The sequence below is a fragment of the Chaetura pelagica genome, unplaced genomic scaffold, assembly GCF_000747805.2.
Source record: "Chaetura pelagica isolate M959 unplaced genomic scaffold, ChaPel_1.0 scaffold91, whole genome shotgun sequence".
NCBI classification, from domain to species: domain Eukaryota; kingdom Metazoa; phylum Chordata; class Aves; order Apodiformes; family Apodidae; genus Chaetura; species Chaetura pelagica.
Genome location: NW_009952042.1, coordinates 373,936 through 384,113, shown reverse-complemented (window position 1 = coordinate 384,113; position 10,178 = coordinate 373,936). Strand labels below are relative to the sequence as shown.

At 51.2% G+C, this 10,178-nt stretch overlaps 1 protein-coding gene across 1 annotated transcript in view; it reads right to left on the bottom strand.

Annotated features, from left to right (window-relative positions):
* The window catches only part of TCF4 (transcription factor 4), a 231,569-nt gene that overhangs the window by 71,093 nt on the left and 150,298 nt on the right, over positions 1–10,178 (bottom strand). The window lies entirely within an intron of this gene.

Genomic DNA, 10,178 nt, shown 5'->3' with positions numbered 1-10,178 from the left:
GGTGGGGAGAGAAGGGATGGGGAGGGAGGAGGGAAAGGGATGGGAAGGGGGGGAATAAGGGAAAATAAGGGTATAAAACCCCCTCTTCCCCCCCCTCCCAACCCTCCCCCGTCGGGACTCTGCGCTTGCCAAGTTCAGAGCATCACAGGAAAGGAGGGGCCCCCCGGGAATGGATCCCAAATGAAACTCAACCATTTCGGAGCCAAACGCCCAGCCCAGCATCCAGCCCAACTTCCATCATTCCAAGCACCTATTTCCTCACGCCGACCTGCTGCCTCGGCCCACGGCAAAGTTTCCCTTCCTACTTCCACCCCCCAGACCCGTCGGGGTGGGAAATCCAGGAGGAAAGGATGAGCAAGAAGAGGTTTCCCCAACTCCCTTGCTCTGCGCCGATTCGGGAGGTCCCCGCGGGTTTGGGTCAACGGTGCTCGAATGAGAATCACACATTTCATTCACATTTCATGCTTTTGAGGGTTGTTTTTTTCCCCCTCATGACAACAGTTCGTGATCTACATTGGTAACCTTTCCAGCCACCCCCCCTTGCAACAAAACCCTCCCCAGCAAAGGGGGAGAAAAGGCTCCTCCATCCCTGCTCCTCCATCCCGGGTTCCGCGGCACACGGGCAGGGCACTGACTGCACCAGCACAGCCCCTTTCTGCCACTGACCTCCCACCAACCTTCGTGCTCTGGGGGTGAAAGAGGAAAAAAAGGGCTTGGATAGTGCAGGTAAAAAAAAGAAACACCCACCCAAACCCACCAAAACCACCCATCTTGCAAGGTTTGTAATAAGCACCTAGAAAAGAAAGGAGGCTCTTCCCTCCTGCAGCTGCAAACTGCAAACCAGGGTGGGTTTGTCCCCCAGGGAAAGCTGCAGTTTCCCAGCTCCACACCAAGTTACACGACTGGCGTTAGGTGGGAGTACCCGTTTCATCACAAAATCAGGCTGGATGGCCCTTTGCATCAGGGCACTTCATCGCTTTCCCGCCACGGGAACGGGCCCCTCTACTCCAGCTTTTTTCTGGCTGCCACCAGGAAACTCTCAGCATCCCCTGCACCCACGTCCAGGGAGGATGGAGAGGGAGAGACCCCGGGCTCGGCACAGCCGCCCTGGAATCGCCCCCAGCACGGCGGGAGAACGACTGCGGGTGTTGCAGCTTGGGCTGGGCACCCTTGGGCTGGGGAAGAGCCCAACCTCAGTTGGATCCTGTCACCTTAGTGCCTTCATTCTCCTGAAATGCCTGTAGAAATAAACCATCCGTGCCAGGAGCAGGAGTTGATGTGGTTTGCAGGGAGCAAGCCCGGGACTGGAACATCGTTCTCAACACGTGACAACACCAACTCATTCCTTTACCATCTCATCTTTGCATTGAGACGCCTTGAATGTCTTTTCCTGCCTCGCTCGGGAACCTGTGACTGTCCTGGGTCTTCTTTTTTCAGACATGGAAAGGGGGAATCTTGCAGAAAATCCCTCCCAGTAGCCAGGGATCTGATGGGAGAGACACCCACTGCAGGTGGGGCTCTGGAGGGATGCAAGGCAGGGCTGTGGGAGCTCTCTGCCTGCACCCACCCTCCCTGCACCCCTCTGTCCCAAGGCACCCAGCCAGGGAGACCCCCAGGGCACCCTCCAGCTTTCCTGCCTTTCAACACTGCCAGGGATGGGGCAGCCACAGCTTCTCTGGGCAACCTGGGCCAGGCTCTCACCACCCTCACACTCCAGAATTTCCTCCTAAATCTCCCCTCTTCCAGTTTTAATCCATTCCCCCTCATCCCATCCCTCCCTGCCCTTGTCCCAAGTCCCTCCCCAGCTTTCCTGGAGCCCCTTCAGGCACTGGAAGCTGCTCTAAGGTCTCCCTGGAGCCTTCTCTTCTCCAGGCTGAACACCCCAACTCTCCCAGCCTGGCTGCAGAGCAGAGCTGCTCCAGCCCTCCCAGCCTCTCCCATCTGGACTCACTCAAATGATGTCACACTGTACCCACAGAGGATGCCACCAAAGGGCAGGGGACTTTTAACACCCGTGCAGCCTAAGAGATGCAAAAAACACCCTGATAAATCATGATTTCAGCACTTCTATGCAAGGTGTCACCCTTCCAGCATCTTCTAGGTCACAACAGAAGAAGGCTGATCAGGTGTGACCTACCCATGCACTTACCAGCTAAATATGTTCCAAACACAACACAAGCAGGGATGGATTCGGGTTAATATGTCACCCACCTAGCATGACACAAATGCAGGATGCCAGGGCACGTGGCCACATCAGAATCCAGTTACTTCAGCATCATACCAGTTAATTTCCTCTCCAGCCCTCCCACTCCACCTTCCCCTTGCACTGCTGGCCACCCCAGACCAGCCACCAGGGCATGGCCAGGTAGTCAGGGGCAGAGAAACCAAGGAGGGCTGCCTAGAAATAATCAGTGCTGTGACTTCTGTGCTATCATTTCAGTGCTTTGGTCTCTACAGCACCACTTCCACTCCCTCCTTGCTTCTCTTGTGTCAGATCCCAGTGGCAAATTCCTGAAGAGGGTTAGGAAACGTTCAAGAAATGCAAGAAGAAGAAGCAGGGGAAGGCAGGTTGCTGCAGCTCCCCCAGGAGGTCACGTCTCCTGGTCCAGGAGGGGAGGAAGGACAGGCCAGTCCCTGCTTTTACAGTGAGGTTTTCAAGACAGAGAATTTGGAAAGGGTCTCATCCTGTGAGCTGCTGAGCACCCTCGGGCACTGCAATGGATGATGCCCTGTCATCCTGCTGGAGCAGCTTCACCACTGGGACACTGTGTCTGGAACTAGACTTGCCAGAAAGTGATAGGAAAAGGATGATGGGAGGAGGAGGAGGCAGCAGTCGTGTTCCTGACACTGCTGGAACTGAATTCCTCAGCAGAGGAGCAAAGCAAGGGAAGCTGTCTGCGAGATGACAAGCTTCCAGCCACAAATTGAAATGGATGATGGTAAAGTATCAAGTAAGATGACTAAACCAGCCAGTATTCCTCTAAGTCTGGGTCATTCGGATAATCTCATCCTTCTTACACAAATCCTGGAGTGTAGTTATTAAAACGCACCCACCGGGGGTAGAGAAGTGGCTCTGAAAGACCAGATGGGAAGGATTTCATCCAGCTGAGTGACCAGGACCTCCACTCTGAGGTCCCACGGAGACATGCCCCACCTCACACCCCACCAGCCTTTTCTGACCAGCTTCCTTCCTATTTCAGGCAAACCAAATGAGAAGCAAAGCCCAGCTCTGCTCCCCACAGCCAGCTCTGCTTTAGGAGATGCCAGAGCTGGGCTCAAGGTTTATTAAACACCCCCCTCAGATTGAAAATCCAGGTGCTGGATAAACACCAGAACAAGTTGCACTGTATGTACCTGGCCCAGACATACAGATGGGGCATGTTTTTGGTGTCACACCCCGTGGCCACTTTCTGGTCCTGGCTTTTTTTGGAGGATCAGAGAGGAACCTCCTGACCTCCAGATGACTGAACTGATAATGGCCTTTTTGGTAACTATTGCCAGGAAAGGTACCATGCATTCTCCTCTGTTTGTGTGCATTCACATTCTCTCCTCTCTCCCCAGGAAGAAGTTGACACTCAGAGCCTTGTGCACCACAGCCTGAATACAGCCTAAATATCTAATTATACAGATGCTGGATGAATAAATCAGATCCTGAAAGTCGCAGTCTCTAAAAAGCTACTTTAAACCAGCCAAATGTGGATACATCTGCTTGTGTATTATCAACTACCTACTGATGGCAATCCTTATCAACCTGATAATCCCATGCCTTGTTTCCAGGCTTATCTCCCAGGAAGAAGCAAGCCTTTTTCCCAGCTCTGAACCTACCTCCTCTCTTGCTCGTTAACTCTCTGCCAGATGTTTTCACCTGCAGCAGCTCACGGAGCAGCCCTGCTGGGTGGTTATCCCAGTGGAAAGCTGGGATGGCTGGCAGCACTGCCCCAGCCTGCTCCTGAAGGAGTGGGCACAGAGCTGGGCAGCACCCCTGGCCACCCTGCCACACCAGTCCTTGCCAGCAGGACTGCTCTGTGCGTGACTCAAGCCACCATCTCAGTACCCAGACCCTCCTAAAGCTCATGGTAATTTCAAGAATAGGAACTTGGTGAGGTTTTTTTCTAAAAGGAAATGGTCAGCCAGCTCTGGCTCGTGGGTATGAGCATGAGTGCTAATCCCACCCAATTCTTGTCCATGTTTGGGTGTGAAAAGGCACATTTGCACTGGCCAGAGCAGCCTGGGGCAAACTGCCCTTTCAGCAGTGACTGATTTGGTGCCATCATGGCACGTTCTTGCAGTGTCCAGCAGCCAATAACTGGCTGAGGACTGAGGTCTGAAGCCAGGAATATGGCAATAAAGTCAGGCTCAGATGGCCCAGCCACACCACAGGTCATCTCTGCAAGCATCCACCAAGTTTAATCCATAAAACACCTAACTCCTTTGACCTCAAATGCTATCCAGGCTGCATTTACTAGAGAGCACACGGTGCTAGTAACACAATAAAACCCAAGATCAGAACCAGCTATTGCAAACCAACCCAGCAGCCCACGTTTGCTCTCCAGATCAGCCAGTTTGAACACACGATGGGGCTGAGCACATCCCCTCAGCTGTGGTACAAGCTGGGCTGGAGCCCCAGAGCTGGGCAGGCCACCAGCAACTCTGGCTCATCCCTCACCCTCCACAAAACTTGTCTTAAAAAAAAAATAAACCACCCAAAAAACCCAGGATAGAAACCTACTTTCCAGTGAAACTATTTTAAATAAAAGTGTCTATCTAAAATACCCATTTGCCACTGGGTTTATTTCTGACTACACTGCTTGTGAAAAGCCAAGAGAGAAACTTAAACCACATGGGCCAGGATTTCTCCTTGCACAAAGGCACTATTGCCAATTTTTACTGTTTTATCTTGAACACTGGGGTGTTTGGTGGGCTTTCAGTTCTGGGAAACCAGAGCTGCTGCAGTCACTGATTACAGGATGATCTCAGATTTCGTATTTCGAAGCTTCTAACTCCAGTAAGTGTGGAGCAGAGCTGGGAAGTGGGAACTCGGAGGCAGAAAACCCCAAAGGCTAATAAAACCAACCCAATCTTGACTATTTTTAAAATCTCATGATGTCTTTTCGTGGGGATGGGAGGGAGGCTGACTCAGGATATTGGAACCTTTGAGGTTAGTGATACAGCTTCTCCCCACTGCTCTGGTGACATGAGCAGGCCCTGCAATGACTCTCAGGTGGCACTGGGGCTTCCAGGCCAAAGTCTGGAATTCTGCTGGCCTAGACTATGGGCCAGAACATCCATTCAGGATTCACGATAGGGAAGTGAGTTGAAGGTTCAGTTCTGACCTTTTCTCTGTCATCCTGTGGCACGAAAAGTGAAGTGATGGGAGATTTCTACCCCTGGAAATTTCTGTGCCACCGGTCTCCATGTCACATCACGGATGTTGTACCACAGCTTCTACCCCTGGAAATTTCTGTGCCACCGGTCACATCACGGATGTTGTACCACAGTTTAGAGTCCACTGAGGAAGTATTTGGCAAAATAAAGGGACAGAGTAAAACGTTCAGCACTTCACACAGGGCTGAGCAGTTCACTGATGGCACACACCACACAACAAACAAGGCATTTCAGATTACAAGGGATTTTCTTTGCTTTTGCTGTTGGAAGAACGACCCCGGAGGGATCAGGGCTGTAGTCACTGCTAGTTTTGTGCTGCTGAGAGGTTTCCACAGATTCTTGGTCAATTGCTCTCCGTTAGCAGTAGCTGCCATTACAAAATAAAGACATGTTTTTGAAGCATAAGGCAATCAAGGACCTGATCTTATGTTCAGTCTCAGGGGAAAAAAAAATCCCCCCGCAATAGAATGATTTCACGAGTAACAACATCAATCCTCTCCAGTGGGTTCTGTGTTTTATAAGATGACAAACACCTCCCTGCACCAGAACTTCAAAAAGAACTGACAGTCATTATGCTGGTGCACAAATATTTTTTAAAACAATCAATGAGAAGAAAAAAAATGTGGAAAAAGCAAGGCAAAGCTGTGGACACCGTGCATGCAAACACATGGCAAATGTTAAGAACCAGAACGTGGCCTTTTCTTCAGCCACATGCAGCAATTTGTCTACGTAGGAAACCCTTAGCAGAGCTGATCAAAGCACTCCCAAACATTTCTCACTACCCTCCTCTCTGCTAAATGATCTGCAGGACTCACCATAGATGTGGGCTCCTGCAAAGTCGGGCTCGTTCCCACTCTGCCACAAGAATCCGGGAAGGGAGAGGGAGAGGAAGGCTGCTCCTCATTTATTGCACATTGCCATATGGAAGGCTTTTCAGCTGTTACATAGTTAGGCCTCCCAGCCCCTCTATCTAGCAGTTCAATATTATTCTGTCACCGTTTCCCTTCGTACAGACTGAGGAACTGAGCTGTGCTGAGGCCAAGGGCACCACGGCGGGGCTGCAGTTACAGCCAGACCCTGGGGCCAAAGGGTGGCAGTCTGGGCTTCCCACTCCTCCAGCACTGGGCCTCCCAAGGGGAATGGCTCAGGTTCTCTGCCCCCACTACAAGGGAAAAGATGAATTATGGTCCCCCTGGTCCTGGCAACCCAAGCCCAAGGTGTCTAGGAGGAGCACGTGCTCATGGTAGAGGAGGCTGGGCTGCCACCTTGAGCTCCTGGGGATGCTCAGGATGAGGAGGTGACATTCACATGTGTGTAACTTCTGCAGAAGATGAACTTTGTAGCTGGAAGTGGCTTTTACTTGAAATAAACCCCCAACCTCCAGCAGCCAGACAAGGATAGAGGAAGAGATGGGGCATTTTTGGAAAAACAAGGTGAATTCCTTCCATGTTGCCCACCCATGCACACAGAACCCTAGAATCAGAGAATGGTGAAGGTTGGAAGGGACCTTAAAGGTCACCAGGTTCCAACCCTTCTGCTCTGATCAGGGGCACCTCACATCACTCTGGTTAGTGTTTGCTGCTGGGTCCAAGGATGGGCACCACGCAGGGAGCTCAGGCAGCTGGGAAGGATGGGAGGCAAAATTGAACCCCATTCTGCATTCACCACAGGAGGACAGCCCACATGGAAGGGGAGATGGGCATGGGGAGAGGGAAATGGCATGGGGAGAGGGAAATGGCATGGGGAGAGGTCTGCTCCAAGTGGAGACCATGAACCTGGGTCATGAAGAAGAGGGCCTGCTAAGCTTTCTTTAAGGAAACTGCTCCAAGAAAGAAGAATCCAGAATAATAGGCATTAAATGAACACAACATGCTGCTCAGTGATCCCAGACCCTCCCCAGAGATTGTTCCTGTGCCACGGGGTAAAGCAGGGCCTTGGCTTCCTACCTGTGCCAAGGCAGCACCACTCCCTGCACAGCCCAGACTGGTGGGGCTGCGTTTCTGACTGACAAAAATGGCCTGAAAAGGCTTTTATAACAACCCGAACTGTTCCTGCTGGCCCAGCTCTGGATGGGAAAGAGCTGCAGCACGGGACAGCCTCGAGCACACAGTGTCTTGTCTTTTTATCAGCTTATCTCTACTTGAAGAAATATGGGAGATAAGCCTGAGTCAAAACCCCACCCCCTGCCACAGAAGCATCACCTGATCCTGTGCCAGAGCTTTCTGCTTTCAGTTGGCTCTCATTACTCATGGTTACCACTCATGCTCTGCTAAACCCCATCATTTCTCTTCTCTTCTCCACCTCTCTGCCTGCTGGGCTAGCCTGGGCCATCAGCAACATCCCCAGTTTTGTTTCATACAGTCTTTTTCCCCCTTTCTCTGCACCAAATGGTTTTGTCTCTAGTTCTCCAGGAAGATCGCCCGGAGGAGGGAAACTGTCGGGTATCCATCTTTCCTTGGAGATCTTCAAACAAAACATGTTCCATGCAACATTTGTCAACTCTCCCATTAAAATGAAGAATTTAGCTCTCAGAGTTGGATTTTAACCCTTTGGGGAGTCCAACTGGATGAGATGAGGTAGCAAGATAAAAAGCAGTGGATCATTGCCCAGCCTGGAGGGGCAGCGGGTGCAACGGGAGCCCCGCGCTCCTCCCCTGCCTGCTGCCCGCACAGGGACGTGCTCCTGCACCCATGGGTGCTGCCCGTGGTGCCTCCACGACGGCCACCACGTGGCTGTGTCAGCAAATGAGAAGACTTGTGACTTCTCTCTAAACCAGGCCACAAGTTGCACGAATTAAGCAGCTCCTGCCACGGGGAGGGTTTGCGTCAGGACGCCCAGCGTGCGTGGGGCTTTGCCTGCACTGGGGCTGGAGATATTCCTGCCTGTGCCATCTGGGAAGAACAGGGTGGAGTTCATGGAATTTGGCCCGGCCCCACCATTTTCTTGCCTCTGTAGATTTGTCCCTTAATGATATTTGAACATTCTTTTGTGGTTTAATACGGACTCGCACAGTGCGGGAGGATAATTAGTGGCAAGTGTTAAGCAGTTTATGTTCTTCTGTGATTAGAGAATAAGTCTGGGAGGTCTTCAGGCACTGGCTCCACCATGGTTGGTTTTTACTACAGAAAATCCTTCAGGAGAAAAGGGTGTTTGTCCCTTGGATCTCACCGGGCTTTCCACAGTGAAGAACGTGCTACGACGGATCTTGCAACCCGGCTGCTTGGGCTGAAGAGGTCAGGCTGCTGCCTTCCTGGTTTTTGAGTCATTAGGGCAGTGGTTTCACTGGGTATTTCTATTAAATCAAATCCTCACAGTTTTTTATTGATACACAAACTCACGTGCCTAAAGCACACAGCAAACCAACTGCAAACAGATAGGACAGAAGAAACCTCTCACTGAAACGACACGCTCACACTTTCCCATGGACTCTCCCTTTCAGCAACCCTAATGACGACTCCAAAAGCACTTTTTTAATGACACAAATCCAGATGCTGCATTCAAACACCTCTTTTCCCACCCCAGCCACACGTAGAAGCCACCCTGTGATGCACAGGCACCGTGCTGAGCTGGAGCCTGACCTGAAGGGGTTACAGCCTGGATGAACAAAGGCTGCCAAAACCAACAAGGCACCCAGAGATGAAGCCACTTGCCCCAAACCCCTCTCTCAGGTAGGCAGCAAGCTTGGGGAGCAAGGTGCAACTTCCTAATGCTGAACCATATCCCCCACGACTGCTCAAATTCACACTTACATGCCTGACACATGTTAGTGCCAACTCCTGTAACAAATGCTGGTTATTTGGAGGTCCTCTAGAGCTGCTTTTCCTTGAGAAGCAGCTCCTGGAGAGCCAAAATAAAAAGGAAATCAACTGCTTCCTGATAAATCCTCTGTAGCCAACTCCTGGGATTTTATCAGGAGACTTGCAGTATTTCCTGTGCTATTGAGGGTTTCTTTTTTTTCTAAAGCATCAGCTCCCCAAATTCTGTAATTCCATTAAAAAATGGAGATTTCATTAAAAACAGCAGCTTCAGGCCCCCAGAGCTGTGGACAAAACCTGGAAGTGTGATCAGAGCAGAGCTACAAGTTCAGAAAGCACCAAGAGGCAAACGCCCACCATTTCCATGCCCCCCAGAGCCTGCTGGATTTTGGGGGGGTTGCATCTCAGGAACACAAGCCCAGGTTTCTAACATCTCTCTGGAGGCTGGCAGTGGCACCCAGGTGCCACCCAAGCAGGGTGGGAAGGCAAAGTGACAATCCCCATGAATTCCTTTGGCAGTGTGGAGCCTGGTGCCAGGGGTGATGCTGTCCCTCCCAGCAGCCCCAGCCACTGCCACCACCTCACCCAGCCACCACCACTGTCCCTACCTTCCTTGCCCACCCTCTGCCTGATTTTAGGCTCATCTCAGCTCTTCATGAGTGCTAATTTTGGGAGGTATAATTTCTGCACTTGGAATGTCCTTGCTTAGTTACTGCAGTAGCCACAGCAGAGGAGCCTTCAGCCATCAATTAAGTGCAGCTTCAGCCTCCCTAATAAACCACAAAATGTCCCTTGCATTTTAAACTCTTCCTCCAAATATCACCAGTGAGGGAAATCAGCAGGGATGGCCCGTGGCAGGGGCAAAGCAACTGAGGACCAGCCTCTCAAAAGAGCCCAAGTGGTAGGAAAAATGCAGGAGCTGCAGCCCCACGACTGGCAAGGAAGTGGTTAACAGACATATGCTGTATAATTAGGAGATGCATTAATGATTATGAATAGTAAATGACTTGGTGCAAGGGAAAAAAAAAAAAAAGGGGG